Source organism: Bos taurus, chromosome 7, assembly GCF_002263795.3.
Source record: "Bos taurus isolate L1 Dominette 01449 registration number 42190680 breed Hereford chromosome 7, ARS-UCD2.0, whole genome shotgun sequence".
NCBI classification, from domain to species: Eukaryota; Metazoa; Chordata; class Mammalia; order Artiodactyla; family Bovidae; genus Bos; species Bos taurus.
In genome coordinates, this window is record NC_037334.1 from 29343245 (window position 1) to 29361209 (window position 17965).

A 17965-nucleotide genomic window follows, 5' to 3' on the forward strand; every position below is an offset into this window, starting at 1 on the left:
CTTTTATTTCAAAATCTATAGGGAGATAGGTGAGAACTCAGATCCACCACCTGGATATATGACTGCTAGCTACATATTAACCTCAAAGGCATTTTGAGTTAGCTTGCTGCTGCTGCTGCTGCTAAGTCGCTTCAGTCGTGTCCGACTCTGTGCGACCCCATAGACGGCAGCCCACCAGGCTCCCCCGTCCTTGGGATTCTCCAGGCAAGAACACTGGAGTGGGTTGCCATTTCCTTCTCCAATGCATGAAAGTGAAAAGTGAAAGTGAAGTCGCTTAGTCGTGTCCGACTTTTAGTGACCCTGTGGACTATGGCCCACCAGGCTCCTCTGCCCATGGGATTTTCCAGGCAAGAGTGCTGGAGTGGGGTGCCATTGCCTTCTCTGTGAGTTAATATGCCTATCTTTATTTTATTTCTAGTGAACCTGCATCAGTTTGACTTAGTAACATTTGAAATTGTTTCACAGAAATCCTTCCAACCTCTGGGTCACAGTAATACTCAAACTGATATTTCTGGTACACCAAATCTTTTTATTAATTTCCATTATGAAGACATCGTACTTTATTTCTTAATAAAAAGATTTGGAAAGAGTAATAATATCTGCTAAATGGAAAGAGTAATAATATCTGCTAAATCTAGGATGCAACTGTATAAATTTCTATGTTATTCTCTGAAATTCTTTTAAGTATGTTATTGTCAACGAAAAATAAAATGCACAACATGAACGCTGAGAGTTATGTTTTATTTGGTGGACAAGACTGAGGACTTAAGCCCAGGACACAGCATCTCAGAGAATTCTGAGAGGCTGTTCTGAAAAGGCAAGGGGGAGTGGCCAGGATATACAGGCATTTTGACCACAAAGACCAGGTAGTTGGAACATCAAAAGATTACTGTTAATAAAGAAAACCAGATATCTCAAGTTAAGGAATTTTAGAGCTTTTCTGTGTATGGGAAGATGCCAGAGCCTAGGCTCCTTGAAATCATTCCTTTGATGTGCATCTCAGCTACCTGGGGCCAGTATCCTCTGTGTTCTCATTCTGAGTCTCCTCGGGGTGCTCCATCCAGGTGGCTGTAATGTGATGGCTACAACGTCTTTTGTTTACTGATATGGCAGGCAATATTTTAGTTCACATTAGACAGCCTTCATCATCAAATGATACTGAAAGAAAAAAATAGAATAAATTTCATTGAATTGATTTTCCTTTAGACTATAATCATCAGAAGAAAAAAAATCCTCTCAGTAAAAAGCCCTTAAATTTTACTTTAAGTAAAAATACGTTTCAGATATGCTTTTATCATTTTATGTAATTGTTTTCCACATGTTTTATGAAGCTGATTAATTGCTTCCCAAGTCAATGTATTCATTTACCTCTGAAGGAAGTCACTGTAGCACTTGACTCCCAAGTTTTAGAGACGTATATATGTACAAATTTGGCCAAGCTTTCTCTCACTTTCTGGTCCATCAAGGAGAGCAATGCTCAGTTTCTCTGTGAATCACCCACTCCTGGCGCTGGATTCTGGGCGGTCCAAGATAGCAGCTGGCTGAGAAGGGCCTGCAGGTGTGGGACTGCCTCTGAGCTAGCCTGACCAGCGAGGAACCCACTGCAGTGGAAAGGTGGATTAGTTACTCTAGGTGCTGGGGTGATTAACACACTAACGTACTTCACTTGAGACAGTTCATCTTTCTAGTAAATAAAAAGAAACCATGATGGTAATCATTGCTATGAAGAAAGTAAGTCTGGCTCTTGTCATGGGAACTGAGACATGATGGAAGGGCGTGTGTGTGTGTGTGTGTGTGTGTGTGTGTGTGTTTTATTTCAGATAAACAAATCAGGGCCTGTCCTTGGAGCTGACGGTAGGAAATAGAGAAGAATAGGAAAGGAATGTTTCCCATCTTCTTCCCATTATATTCATTATCTTTGCTTTCCCAAACAAAGGAATGTCCAGAATGCAAAAATTCACTCTCTTTAAAATCTTGGGTCCAAATGTGGTATGGGGGGTTTAGAAAATGTGATAGGGGAGGGAAATATGGTGAATTGTCCCACTGTGGTGTTTTATTCATTTTTCATCCTGTTGCAAATGAACTTTTTTTTTAAATCTGATACACATTGTCCTGTTATCAAAGTGAACTCTTATGGCCCAAGTACCTGTGGTAGCAAGCATGGACATTACATAAATATATTCTCCTCGATGAATAAATATTAAAATATTTCACTTAACTGGAGTTTTCTCTATAGTTAAAAGTAGAAAATGAAAATACATGATGGAATAGGAATCATTAAAAGATTTTTATAAAGGCTTAGTCTCTGAAAAGTGGTTAAATCACAGTAGCTGCCTAAAATAAGAATTTTTTTTTTTTTTTAACCTTTTAACTCATTAGCAGAAATCAGTCAGCTCCTCTGGTAGGAATGCCCAAGAACAGCCTTCATATAGTCAGACACGTGCATGGCAACTTCCAGAGTTCCATGCGGTGTGTCCCACAGGGCAGGAGAGATGAATGCATGGCAGTGTCCACACTTCAGGGCATTACTGCAGGTAGTTTTATCCTCATCACACCCTATTTGGAAAGGATTAATGTTTAATGTTAATAAACGGCTACCATGATTTTAGCTTGAGCTCTGAGCCAGGAGTTTCACTGGAAAATACTCACAGATACAAATTAGGGGGTACCACTGGGGAGAAGAAAGTGGGGGAGGGGCAAGATAGAGGTAGGGGATTAAGAGGTACAAACTATTATGTATAAAATAAGCTATAAGGATAGATTGTGCAACATAGGGACTAGAGTCAATGTTTTACAATAAATATAAATTAATAACCTTGAAAAAAAGAAAATAATTCTTGTTCCACTAATCTCAAGGGATCAGGAGAAGTGGTGATCTTGCCTCAAGATTCACGGTGGGGTGGGAAGGGGATGTTCCTGGCAATGCTGGGTCACGTGATCCAAGTGCTTTTACAGTCACACAGGGCAGATGAAGCGGGCAGTCACCTCCTCCAAGGCCCACAGAAAGTTCTGCTGAAATCCATTAATCCCCTCCCAGAAGGGAGAGTGGAGACGGTGACAGACTGGGTGTGGCATGGAAGAAATGTGAAATAAAGAAATAGCACATCTGTTTTGTTTGTGTCTCTAGTGGCTTAGGAACACAGACGTTTTGTGAGGCTCAAACAAAGAAATTGAGAAACCTCAAGAGCTTTAAAGGTGGACTGTGACTATGTGGGTTTCTCTTTAGTCACCTTAGAAGGTTCACATTGTTTGATCTAAGAGCTCAGTCATCCTTGTAAGTTTTTAAAACAAAGTTCTCCTTACACCTGTGTCCTTAGTAGCAATCAGATAAAGGCCCTTCTCCCCTCACGTTCACGTACAGTTTTACAGAGGAAACGACCTAATCTGGGATTACAAATGAAACCAAAATAAACACGACCAAACAGCTCACTAAGATTTCCATACATGTCTCATGTTCATCCAGCTATAGTTAATTATAAAAGAAATGTACCAGGAGCTCAAGCCTGAGCCAGATCAAGGAAGTTGATCTGGAAATCAAAGAATCTTGTTTTGGATATCTCTCAGATATTGCTATGGGTGTTTTTTTCTCTTCTTTCTTGAAGATCCTGTAGGTACCCTGCTCTCTCCTGGCTCCCTACCTCCTAGATGAGGATGCAATGCTTTATCCAACCTCTTGGTATCTGTTCAGTTCTTCTCAACTTGCTGCTCCCAACCCTGCTCAGTCATGAAGTAATAATTCATTCTTGAGCAGGTGAGAACACAGGGTGGGGCTCCTCTGAGGGGTGACGTTCAAGACTCAGAGGAAGGAGGAGAGTATGGTGGGGTGGACAGGTTGGTGGTGGGTTTGCAACTTCAGGGAAGGATGCTCCATCCGCTGCCGCTCACGCCTGCCTGCCACTCACCTGCCTGGCACTGGTCTGTCGCCTTTTCACTCCCATTGCCACCACTGACGTTGCTTTTGCTGACTCAGGTCACCGGATTGTCCTTCTCGTCTTTGTTTACCTCATACATTCCCAAATCCCCAGCTGACTGGAAAGAGTTCAAACCAAGCAATTATAAATCTAAATAACTGAAAATAATAAGATAAAAAAGGGGCCTGGCTATGGTAGTATGGCTCCCAGAGCAGCGGCTTTGACATATTCCTGGGTGCTGGTTGGGAATGCAGAGCCTTGGGCTCAGGCTGCACCCATTGGATCAGAATGTAGGGGGATTCCTGGGAGATTCGTATACATATGAAGTCTGAGAAGTGACGCTGAGGCCCTTAACTTATCCATTAAGGATACCTGAAGTATGGACTCTTCCTTGATAATGGGAAATGCCGTGATGACATGGAGACTGTTATTCAAACATAGCTTTAAAAGAACAATTTGGGAAAGAAATATGAACAAGGAGTGCTGGTAATGAAGAGACTTCAGATGGGGAAAGGGTGTGGCCTTAGCAGAGTGTTATTGTTCCAGATTTGGAGGAAAAAGAGTGGGATATAAGGATATGAGAGATTCATTTCAAGCCAGAAGAATTGTTAGAGGTTGGAGGAAGGGACTCTGGGAGTGTTGTAGGGTATAAATGAAGGAAGTGAAAAGGGAAAGAATTATTTAGAAATCCAGCTACTTATCCTCATAAGACTACTTATCCTCTTCATGGAGTAAGAGAAATCCAAGGTATAAGTGTGAGTTATTTCAGAAGTACATTTTGAAGTATGGACTGTATTTTGATGGCAGCACTGAGCCTGAATGTGACTACGTAAGTAATAGCTTCGATAGGGTTATGAAAGATTACACTTCAGGAGCACCATTATCAGATTCAAGACTATGTTACTGTTTAAACTCTGTGAAATATACCACCAGGGAACATTATGTTTTAGGTCATGCTTATCTGCTGACAGCAAAGTAGACAGTGATGAAGATGGTTGGGTCTAGGACCAGGCCTTCACTGACTGAATCACCCTTGGCCTAGTACTGCCTGGAATCTAAAGGAGGATGTACCTGTGCTTTGATCGTTTGCTAGTTATGTTGTCCCAGTGTCTACAGGACAAATATTTCTTGTGTTTTATAAGATAGATACAGTGAAGTGTAGAACCAGATTCACTCCACTCTGTTCATCAGTAAGCATATTTTAGTATCTTTGGAAAGAATTTGTAACATGCAAACATATGAATCATTTAAAATGCAACTTTTTAAAAACCTCCTTAGTTTAAAAACTATATAAAAATGCAGTATTTGAATATTTACCTGAAACTCTGTATTTTGTAGGGAAATGGTAGGATCCAGAAATTCCTCCTTTTCTAATCTCTTGTGGCCATTGCATTTTTTAAAGAATGGCCACAAAAATATTTCAAGTATCTCAAGTGCTTTTCCTACAAGGTGACTTTGATGTTTTTGCCAACAAAAGTTGAAGTCTATGTCTTCCTGATGAAGACCCTGATGCTGGGAAAGATTGAAGGCAGGAGGAGAAGGGGATTCCAGAGGATGAGTTGTTTGGATGGCATCACTGACTCGATGGACGTGAGTTTGAGCAAGCTCCGGGAGTTGGTGATGGACAGGGAAGCCTGCCATGCTGCAGTCCATGGGGTTGCAAAGAATAAGACATGACTGAGTGACTGAACTGAACTGATGTCTTCCTCTTGGCATCAGGCAGGACTGGGTGACTGTTTTGACTAGTGAGCATGAGGCAAGTGCTCCTAGATGAATTCTGAGGCTAGATCATACAAGGTGATTTAAATTTTGCCTTACTTGTTGGAATACCTGCTCTTGGAGCTTTCAGTCTCCAGGTAAGAATTCCTCCTATAAGGAATTCTAAATCAGCCCAGATAGAGTTCATGGAAGGGCTGTGAGACTACACAGAGAGGGAGTCTGGACAGTCCAGCTCCCTGCTGTTCTAAACCTACCACACAAGAGACGTTGCCACCCCACCCCGACCCCAGTTGAATTCTTGACCCACAGAAGCCACAAGAAAAGATAAAATAATTGTATCTCTTTGAAGTAAGTTACTGGTTGCAAATATTTTATTGATTTCTGGCCAGTGACCTTTTGGGTTTTCATGCCAATTTTCGGTGGTGATACCTAAATCTGAGGTATGATTACGGTTGTTGCCATGAGGTGGTGGTGTCTAAGTGGAAAGCAAGATCTTGAAAGAGGGGCAAGACAGAAAAAGGAAGGATGGTGGAAATGGGATGTTGGAATACCATCAGAATAAGGGGGGAACTTGAGCACTATGACGAAAGAGAAAACGGGAGTCACTTGTGCAGGAATTACTTTTCGTGGGCCAGAGAGAGAGCGAGGAGAATTAGGTTACAGAAAAGTTGCAGCCAGATTATGGGGGTTATTAAATGGCAAGTTGAGTTTTGACTTTGCTCTGTGGGTGAGTAGAACTGATTGACACTATTTGTGTGTGTGTGTGTGTGTGTGTGTGTGTTGGGGGAGGGGGCTTGGTGAGGCTTACTTCATTGCTATGTGGCACAGTTCCAACTGGACATAATGTGAAATGTGTCTGATAAACTTCCATTGTGAATCCCATCTGAATACAATACCCAAATCTGTTCTTTCATGCTTGGTCTTTATAATTTGTTTTTCATGTGTTGAGGGTGCATGCTCACACTTTATAAAAACAGAGGGAATATTGCTCACAGCTGTATTTGGACCGCTCTTATACTCCAGAGATTTCACTCTTTTTTTCTATTTTTATAACCATCTTTGTCACTTTCACGTCTTTCTTTTTTTCCTCTTTTTGATTCAGCTGCAGCCGTATCCAATAAAACACAGTGACAGATAGATGGATCTTACAGAAAATCTGCTGATTGCTCTTTCTGTAAACCTCAAATGTAAACAATAGAAGGACATTTGTTTCTCTGTCATGTTTCTTTTAGTACATAAAGATGAAGCACCAAATCAATGTTAGGAAAAAAAGAGAAAAACAGCATGTTATGTTGTCTCCTCATTAGCTTTTTGGTACCCATTCTCTCTTAAAATGGGTTTTTACATTTTGCCTGTGTATTTCACTGGGGATAAAAAAATCTGTAACTTTCAGATTCCTTAGTGAGGAGACTCTAGGGAACAAAGCCAAAATTGTACTTATTGAAAATTGTGTTTTTTTTCCATTCTTCTAATTCTATGAAGTCCTATAGCCAGAATATGAATCCGAATAACATCTCCAAAATTTTTATGTGTGGAATAGTGACTATGCTAAGGACTTGGCTTACTAAAAATCTAGATGTGAAATATTTTGTTATTTTGAAAAAGCCAGAAAGAATATTAGCAAAATTAAGCTCACCACTCCACTCCTCCTTTCATCTCCCTTTTATTTCTCTCCAGCCCCCAACCAATAATTGAGATTGACACTGAAAAGACATTTGAGTTCACTACACGATGGATTATTTGGGGGTTTAGTTTTGGTTATGCAGATAAATTCTTTGCCTTGATAAAGATCAGTCAGCTCTACCTGGATGCCTCTGTTGTTCTGCTTCTGAAAATCACCTTGTACTTTAATGTGTTTGTATTTTTCACAGCTGGAAAATGCATTCCTTGGTCAGTAATGTAAGGCACAGAAATTATGCCTTTGTGGTCAATAGCAGGTGAGCAACTCTGGTCCCTTGTGGAGTCAGATGGACAAGGATGCAAACAGCCAAACAGATGGATAATTTCAGCACCATGTGGTCCCTTGGGGTCTGTACGGCTGGAAGACATTTTCAGCCTCATGTAATAAAAATGATAGACAGTCGCTCAGCCTGCATGGAATTGTATCCTGTCATCTTTACTCAGAAAAATCTCCCTCTGAAGTCAGTGGGGTTTTTAGACTGAGAATTGGCCATAGCATATGCCCCTTTAAGTAAAGGCAATGGAATTAAGGTTTAGCTGAGCAATTCAAAACACATTTCAGTGATGTGGTATGAGAAATCCAGGAAATTCCATCATTTCTCTTATAAGGGCATCATCACATTACTAGGTATCATGGTAGCCACCCATTTGTCTCTGAGGGTGGATTTAACTGGTTTATTCATAGAATCACACAGAAAAATGCTTTTCTTCTATGACAAAAAGAAAATCTATTAAGAATCTTACTCTGTCTCCAAGTTCTGGCTAGTTGATATCAGTATCAAGTGCCTGATAGGGATTTAAAAGTAATACCCTTTACATAATTCTCTGAGGATCTTTTGCATAGAACTAACATTGCAATGATCATGGTAGCTAGAACTCAAACATTACTATAGCTGAGAAAAGAGAAAACTTGATCACAGAAAGAGTCACTGGAGAGGCATAGAGCCAGACCTAGGTTCCTGATCTGTGGTCTTCACCTGGGAAGAAGTCTTCTTAATTCTTCCTTCCCCTGCCACACAAGCATGATAGCATCCTTCAAATGGTGATGGTACCAGCCGTGTAGGTAGAATCACAACCATACCTAACACTATTGCTTGTCATCCTCACAATACAGTCATTCTTTTTAAAGTTAAATTTCTCCTTAAATTTTCATCTTTTTCTTGTGGTAGCTTTTTAAGATGAGTGTGCATATAATTGGCGAGTTGACTTCTAGGAAGTAGATTTCATCTACAAAAGATCTCAACTGACATCCTTTTGAAACTTACTACTACTCTTCTGTGTGTTTGATGGACTTCCCTGGTGGCTCAGATGGTAAAGCGTCTGCCTACAATGCGGGAGACCCAGGTTTGATCCCTGGATTAGGAAGATCCCCTGGAGAAGGAAATGGCAACCCACTCCAGTATTCATGCCTGGAAAATCCCATGGACCGAGGAGCCTGGTGGGCTACAATCCATGGGTTTGCAAAGAGTCGGACATGACTGAGCGACTTCTGTGTGTGTGTGGAGGGTTGACTGCAATCCCTTGAACAATCTTAATAAGTTTCTGAGACTTTTACCATATATATATATACACACACACATATATATAATCATATATGTATTTTGTACATGTAAAATATACATAGTTTAAACCCTACAATGACTAACACATTTGTACTTTAGAATATATGTGTGTTTTTAAAAAATATTTTATGAGACAGATTGGTAAAGGATTAATGGGAAAGATGCAGGGGCTGAGGGGGGATGGGCAGGGACTGTTCACTGGATGCTTCATGTTTAACATCAGGTTGTTGGTGAAATAAATAAAGGAAAATAAAATTAGTATCTACGATTATTGAGAAATGCAGCCCAGGTGTGACTGTCCTGTTGTAGGGCTCTGATCATTACTAGAATTGCCTTGTTCCTTGCTCAGAATTCTGTTTCCTTCCTGGGTCTCTTTCCTTTTTGCATTAATAAGTGGTCAATTTTCCATTTGAGTTTGGTTGGCTGATGGGCCTGGGGGCATGTCTCCTCTCATCTCCACTCTGCCACACTCTCAGCACATATTTGGATGTTAGGTCTTGGTAGAAGAGAGATGAACCAGCGTACGTGAACCAGAACATAAAGTCTACGTGACAGTTCTTACCTTGCTGCCCCTTCACTGCGTCACACGGCTGCTGCCTGTCTTCATCCCTTCATTCCAACCTGCAGACAGTATCACAGGACTTTGACCAGTTCAGCTAATGTTTCACTCATATTTTTCTCTTTCCTTTTTTCAAGCTCATTCTGGTCCCACACAGTCCTTGTAAAAGTGCCAACAATCCATGAATTTTCCTGGAAATTTTTGTTGATGGTACCAGTACCAGCTTGCTTACACGAGATTAGTATTGTAATGAATTTGCACAGCCAAGAGGCAGTAAGCAAATGAACAGATGAGGTTAGTTGGGCTGCCACCAATAGGACCCTCCACCCAAACTGCAAGGTTTGTTGATTAAACAGCAAAATAGATTTCTCTGAATCTCTTCCACCTGCTGCCAATTTGTCCAGTTTCATCTGAAATGAATGACCCCCAGATAAATGTGCTGATGTTATTTCCTCATGCACTTCTGATCCCAGTGACTTAAATTCCTGTTAAAAATCCGAGTATAAAAACAGTGAATAAAGCAGATAGCTATGCTCTTCAGTTGCGGCTTTGAGAAGCAGAGTGAGACAGGTCCTGGCACTAGACACAGCTGTACTCGGTGCCACCGGGCACTCCTTCCCCTGCCAGCACCCGGTAATTAAAGAAGAGAGACATCACGGTGGCACTAGAGCTGAGGTGCTGTCCAGTTGAAAAGGTCAGCGCCGCAAATGAGCAATTATTGCTCCCTGCTGCTGCCACCACATTGGCTGCAGAAAGAGCCTCGGAAATACAATGCCTGGATAAACCAGCTTTGTAATCTGCTTGTCACAAGTCCAGTCGTCAGGGGCCTGGCCCTGAATCTGAAAGGATAATGCTGTCCGGAATGGGGAAAGTCAGATCGGAAAAATGCGGCTGTCAACAGAACAGGGCAAAGGGATAGTTCATTTATTGGTGCCAAGGATGAGGTGGACCAAGCCCGGGGCTGTGGCTTTGAAGTCTCATTATAAACCTTAAATATCTGGGAGTTGCTTTTTCTGGCAGCCTTGGAGCTTGGTAGCAAAGCTTTAAGTAGTGAAGTTGCTCAGTTGTGTCCGACTCTTTGCGACCCCGTGGACTGTAGCCTACCAGGCTCCTCAGTCCATGGAATTTTCCAGGCAAGAGTACTGGAGTGGGTTGCCATTTCCTTCTCCAGGGGATCTTCCCAACTCAGGGATCGAACCCAGGTCTCCTGCACTGCAGGCAGACGCTTTACTGTCTGAGCCACCAGGGAAGCCTTTGTTACCTCCTGAATGGGGATTTGAAAAAAGTGACTCCAAATACCTGGGTTAAGTTGCCTGCGATATTAGCAGTTTCTCTGAGAATCAGCTGCTTTATTGGGGATTGTTCTTAAGATTGTTCCACTTAAAGCCCATCCCTCTGCATTGCCCTAAGAGGGGTGGGAGATGGAAGCCAGGACAGGGGTAGAGGTGGCCTTGGTGGTGGGGGCAGACAAGTGGGGAGTGGAAATATCCCCTAAGTGCTCTCAGCTCCAGAGCCCCAACCTGTCTGCTCCTCCTCTCCAATCTCCAGAATGAGTCAAGCAGAGAGGGCTTTTGTGAGCCCCTCTGGAGCCCAGGGTTTGACCTTGAAGGCTGGTGAACAGCTCCCCCCACCACACTCCACCCCACAAGGCGGCCTGATAGAAACTTCATTTCTTCGCTCACTTCAGTCAAATCCAGAAAAAGAATGAAGACAGTTTTCTCATCTTATCAGCCCCAAAGGCAAGATTTTGTTTGATATTACAGACAAAGCCTTAAAAATTGCATTTGACAAGAGAGGCCCCAGATAGTGAATCATCTAAGGTTTTGACACATGAATCAGGATTTTCCCCTTTGTGTTGTAAGGTAAGCTTTCAAATCTCAAGGCGGGATGATCAAGCTCTCTGAGTTTCATCAGGAGGAGGGAGGCAGCTGCCTCTCCCACCCTCTCCTCCTTAGGGTGTCTTCCCCAATACATATAGACCCTGTGTTTATAGAAACTCAGGCTTTTGATTTTACAGTGCGTGCAAGGTCTTGGGTCTTCTAACACTGCTTAGAACTATAAATACATGCCTCTGAGATTAATTTAGAAGCTCTTCATAGTCAAATTGGTTTCTCTGGCTCAGCAGTAAAAGTTCCGCTTGCAATGCAGGAGACCCAGGTTCAATCCCTGGGTGGGGAAGATCCCCTGGAGTAGGAAATGGCAACCCACAGTAGGAAAGGGCAACCCACTCCAGTATTCTTGCCTGGAGAATTCCATGGACAGAGGAGCCTGGCAGACGACAGTCCAGGGAATTGCAAAGAGTCAGACATGACTGACTAACTCTTTGACTTTCACATAGTCATACAGAAGGTAATATCAAGTAAAAAAAATTTTTTTTAAATTTTTCTCTCATTCATTTTTCTGAATAAACTTGTATGAAAATCTGCCTAGACTCTGTCCACTGTTTTCTGTGGGCAAATTCATAATACATTGCATTCTCTCTCCTCTACGTTGCTAAGGGAGAAGTCTTTTGCTGGTAGGATTATTTTAGTTCCCTGATAGTGGCGAAGAGGGTGAGAGGTCGATTAAAAAGGGCTGAGGCAGCCAGGAGGCAAGGCATGGGCAGAATGGGGCTGAAGTGTGAGGGGACGGGGACTCCAAAGTCTACTTCTTTGTCTCTGCTTGTCTCTGATAGGGATTGAGTTAGAGGGCTCCATCACTCACCCTGCTTCCAGCTCTTTCAACAGAACATTTTCCTAAGTTTGGTTTTTCAAATTCCATTTATCTGATCTTGTTAAGCAGCTTGTCTGAGACTCATGGAGACCGAGATGGCAGTTGATGCTAACTCCTTGGCACTGAAAGCTGCTTTTCTTTACAGAGGCCTCGGCTTATTTCATGGAACCATTTTGTTGTCAGGTGTTGAGTTGACAGCATGGAGTTACTATCATTCTTTCAATAGAAACTAAGATTATAAGCTTGCAGTTCATGTTTAATATTTACACAGAGCTTTACAAAGCTCACAACATTCCATGAAAAGGAAAGGGAAATTAAGCAAAAGAAAACAAACAAATAACCGTTAGAATGGGAGCATAAAGTGATAGGAAATCATATAAAATCTAAATGCTATATATATGTATGTATGTGTGTGTATGAATAAAGGTACTCTTCCTTTTGAATAATTTATGGCAGTTTTTAGATGATTATTGAGGTATTCCTGGGACATATTCTTAATATTTTTTTGTTTAGAAATCATGAATTCTATTACTCTAGAAATAACACTATTCAGTGGTTTATTGAGTCCAGGTAATGACACTAAAGGGTTTTGGTCATAGAGTCTATTATATTTCTGCTGCTGCTGCTAAGTTGCTTCAGTCGTGTCCAACTCTGTGCGACCCCGTAGACGGCAGCCCACCAGGCTCCCCCGTCCCTGGGATTCTCCAGGCAAGAACACTGGAGTGGGTTGCCATCTCCTTCTCCAATGCATGAAAGTGAAAAGTGAAAGTGAAGTCGCTCAGTCGTGTCCCACTCTTAGCGACCCCATGGACTGCAGCCTACCAGGCTCCTCCGCCCATGGGATTTTCCAGGCAAGAGTACTGGAGTGGGGTGCCATTGCCTTTTCCATTATATTTCTAGGGGAGGAAAAATAATTTTCCTTCTACTCTTATGAATTCTTGGCTGTGACCTCCTGTAATAAAAAGACAGACTAGGGACTTCCCTCATGGTCCAGGGGTTAAGAATCTGCCTTGCAATGCAGGGGATGAGAGTTTGATCCCTGGTTGGGGAACTAAGATCCCACATGCTATGCTGCAACTAAGCCCTTGAGCTGCAAGTACTGAGCCAGTGAGCCACAGCTCGAGAGCCTGTGTGCCACAACGAAAGATCCCACACGCAGCAACGAAAACCTCACGCAGCCAAGTAAGTGAATGTTAGAAAGGATTAATGAGAGTAAAGCAAAAAGAAGTTTTTTAAAATATGAATATCATGTATACACAGGAGACACTCAGGGAAAAATGAGTAACTATCTTACGTGGCCTAAGGCGTTAGCTTGAATACTGTCCTTAATGACAAAGGTGTATGGGGTGTGTGTGTGTATGTGGTTTGTAGGTACAGTTATGGGAGGTTACCAGGGAAAGCAAGGATAAATACGGATAAAGTTGTTATGCAGATTTCAGTTGGTGTCATTCTCCAGTGAGAAGACTCTCCTGTGATTGAGAGTCGTCATTTTCCTTAAAAAATGGAGATTTCGTGCACATTACTGTATATAAAATACCTAAACAACATGGCCCTACTGTACAGCACAGAGAATAATATTCAGTATCCTGTGATAGACCATAATGGAAATGAATATGCAAAAGAATATATATATATTTAAATCACTTTGCTGTATAGGAACTAACACAACACTGTAAATCAACTATACTTCAATTTAAAAAATGAAAAAAGTGGAAATTTCCTTTGTAAATGTAAATGTCTCTTACAAAAGGGTAATTTCAGAGACGCTTCTGTTTCTCAAAATAATCACCTCAAAAACAATCACTGAGCCAAACAAGCATATTCTGGGCTGCCCCACAGGGTCTTTTTCTGTTTCAGCAGAGCCAAGATTAATATCCAGGTTGATACTTCTAACCTCCTTGCTCTATTTTTCTCTCACATAAATAATGTCCTTATGTAGAATTTGTATTCTGTACAAGCAACAATGTATCAAGAAGCTTTTCTATATTGATGCATTCTAGATTACTTTGTTCTTCGAAATTGTTGTATAGTTCTTTGTTTTATGGATGAATCATATTTGATTTAGCCATTCCACATTGCTCAACATTTTGATTGTTACTGTTTTTCTACTGTATTTATCACAAAGCCAAGCCTTGTGTTGGTGTTTTCATGAACATGCATGCGTTTATTTCTCAATGAAAGAAAAAAAGTGTTAATTTCTACAGTGATATATATTGCCAAGTTGCCTTCAAAATTGCACTCATTTCCATTTCAAACCTAAGTTGTATGAGTACCTCTTTCATCATGTCAACACTTGATGTTATTGATGTTGAAAATATTTGCCACCCAGATGAGAGAAAACTTGATATTCTGTTATTGAAATCTGCATTCCTTCATATATACTGGTCATATTTTCCCCATTTCAGTTTTACATTTACATTTTGCTGTTGTGAGCAGCTACTTTAATTTTATGGCAACCAGGATTTTCTCAGGCCATCCCATCTGCGGGGTGCAGACGAAGTCACTTTAGCAGCAATAACCCAAGGCCAGCACAATGGTTAGAACATAATCAGTAGTCAATAAACAGTGATTGAATAGATAATAGAAATTTCACTGACTTCTGACTCTACCTACATCTTTCACCTCTTAAAAATGAGCTCTCTCTAAGCCTATCTGGGAGTCCTCAAGGTCCATTTCACACATGGTCACAGACATGCTTTCTTAACTGACAATGCCAAAGCTCTATTGGGCATCGTAACCTCTTGTGGTCACAGCATCATTTCATGCTACTCTCCAGGGGCTTCCAGGTGGCTCAGTGGTAAAGAATCCACCTGCCAGTCGGGAGATGCAGGTTCAATCCCTGGGTCGGGAAGATCCCTTGGAGGAAGACATGGCAGCACACTCCAGTATTCTTGCCTGGAAAATCCAGGGACAGAGGTGTCTGGCGGTCTACAGTCCATGGGGTCGCGATGAGTCCAACACAATTTAGCAACTGAGCATGCACGCTACTCTCCAACTCCAGGCACCATAGTGTTCCCTGCTCCTCAGGCATATGGCTCCCTCCCACCACACTTGGGTGCCCTTGTTGTTGAATCCAAGTTCATGTTCCTACGCACAGTGAGGCCAAACAAATGAAATATCAGAGTTTGGAGCGAAGAAAGTTTTATTACAAGAGCCAAGCAAGGAGGATGGGCAGTTCATGCTCAAAAGACCCAAAGTCCCCAGTGACTTAAAAAAAAATTTATTTATTATTGGCCACAAGGCGCAGTATGTGGGATCTTATTTTCCCCTACCAGGGGTCAAACTGTTGCCCTGTGCAGTGGAAGTCTGTAGTCTACTGGATGGCTGGGGAAGTCCCTCAGGCGAGGATTTTTAAAGACACTGTTAGGAGAGAGGGTCATAGGATGTGTCATCAGCTTGTAGAATTTTTCTGATTGGTTGGTTGCAAGGTACAGGGTAATGTCTCTGGAATCTCAAATATTTGGTTCCAGTCAGTCTGCGGTCTGTGTGCTTGAGGTCAACATATAGTCACCATTCTTCACCTGAGTGAAAAAATCTTAATTTTCGTGGAACAACTCAAGAATTTGTATTGAATATTTATGTATATCCTTTCAGGAGGAACTAGGAGTCCTGTGGGGCTTCCTTGGTGGCTTAGATGGATGATGCCCTGGAGGAGGGCATGGCAACCCACTCCAGTATTCTTGCCTGGAGAAATCTCTTGGACAGAGAAGCTTGGTGGGCTACAGTCCATGGGGTCACAGAGAGTCGGACATGACTGAGCGACTAAGCACACAGCACAGGAGTTCTGTGATTCTTAATCCTTAACTGCCTGAGCTTGCTCTTTGAAAGTCAGAGAAGGCAAAGGAGACCAAAGGCTTTCCCCCCGCCACCCGCCTGCTCCACAAACAAACAACAGGGGACCTGGAGGGACTTTTGTACACGGGAGGACCCCCTGACTATGGAGGCAGGACTGTGTGATGGTCTGAAGAGCAATGGCTCATTCTTCCTCATTGTTTCATTTTGTTCAGTTCAGTTCAATTACTCAGTCGTGTCTTACGCTTTGTGACCCCAGGGACTGCAGCACACCAGGCTTCCCTGTCCATCACCAACTCCCAGAGCTTGCTCAAACTCTTGTCCGTCGAGTCAGTAATGCCATCCAACCATCTCATCCTCTGTCGTCCCCTTCTCCTCCTGCCTTCAATCTTTCCCAGCATCGGGGTCTTTTCCAGTGAGTCAGCTCTTCGCATCAGGTGGCCAAAGTATTGGAGTTTTAGCTTCAACATCAGTCCTTCCAATGAATATTCAGGACTGACTTTTGATTTCCTTGCAGTCCAAGGGACTCTCAAGAGTCTTCTCCAACACCACAGTTTAAAAGCATCAATTCTTTGGCGCTCAGCTTTCTTTATAGTCCAACTCTCACATCCATACATGACTACTGGAAAAACCATAGCTTTGACTAGAAGGACCTTTGTCGGTAAAGTAATGTCTCTGTTACTGACTCTGAAAGTAGCATCTCCTACATCCTACTTCTTTGAAAAGTTTAGAAAAAGTCCCCCCACCCCTGTGAGTGTTTACCTATAATCTCTCTCTCTTTTTTTTTGTTTTGAAGGAAACATATTTCCAAGAAGCAAAGTTAAATGTCTAGTTTATTTTTCTTCTGAGATCATTTTTTCACCCTCAGAGTAACCTCAGGTCCATACAAATAAACATTCATCAGCTCTGTTTTACCCATTCATCAAACAATTCCAGACATGCCTGAATGCTGGCACTAGGCAATAATGTGCTCTACAGTCCTACAATCTCCCCAGCTACATGAAATCTCATGCTTTGATTGTTAGAAAATGTGTTTCTTAATAAAATTAATTGTTTAATTAGAGGCAAAATTAGGGCCCAAAGCAGTTTTGGAGTGTCTGTATAATGACTTACTGGGTAACTGTTTTAAAAGAAGATTTCCATATGAAAGATTTCTTCATTTATTCTGCAAATATGTATTTGATGCCTATTATATGGTGGTACTCAGATTATAAACATACAGCCTTGTCTTCGAGGGGATGATAAGTTCAAAAAGAGATGTGTGTTACCAGCCAAGCATATAATGTACTCAGGTAGCTATGGTCTGGGGAGGATAGCAGGAGCCACAGAGGAGAGTGTGGTGAAGTCTGTCACAGGGTGTCATGAAACACTGCACTGTCAAATTCTTTTTTTAAGATTTGGGTGGCTGAAGTTAAGATGACTTTGGGTTGGCAAACAAACTTTGGCTGTGATGATTGACAGTAGCTCAAAAAATGATCTAACCCCCTAACTGACATGCAGCCTAGAACTAAAACTAAATACTTTCAATAAATGAGAGGACATTTGCAAAGTCTATATAAAAACTTTTTTTGGTGAATATTATCCCTAAATGCTCTACCATAACAGGAAATTACTGTGGTAACATAAAATGAGACAGATTTAGGAAAGCCCCTCAGAAACTTCTAATCATAGGTTACTTTGAAATCTGATCATCTTGGCAAAGAGGCAATTAATCCCTTTTCTCTAGCATCAGAGTTGGTCTATGTCTTCATATTTTCACATACCATATCTTTAAATGTATATATTTTATATCATTGCGTTTAATTCTGTCTTTATAAATGGGATTAAAAGGCAGTAAGATGAATTCAAGCCTTTCTGATGCTTTCTGTTTCAGCTTCCTAAAAAATATTTTGAAGAGTGATTTATAAATGGAGGATGTAAAGGAGGAGAATGCCAACTTCTTTGTGGTGGTTCTTGTTTAATTTTCAAGGTCAGAGGATAACATGGCTATATTCTCCTGGAATTCTTAAGAAAACAATTAAAACTTAGAA

The 17965-nt window shown here is 41.6% G+C and overlaps 1 long non-coding RNA gene across 1 annotated transcript; it reads right to left on the reverse strand.

Annotated features, from left to right (window-relative positions):
• Positions 1-722: 722 nt before the first annotated feature.
• Positions 723-10181, reverse strand: LOC132345830 (uncharacterized). The gene is made up of 2 exons (XR_009495411.1): positions 9435-10181; positions 723-1158 (listed from the first exon to the last, which is right to left on the reverse strand). It is a non-coding gene; the product is annotated as an uncharacterized lncRNA (long non-coding RNA).
• Positions 10182-17965: the final 7784 nt, after the last annotated feature.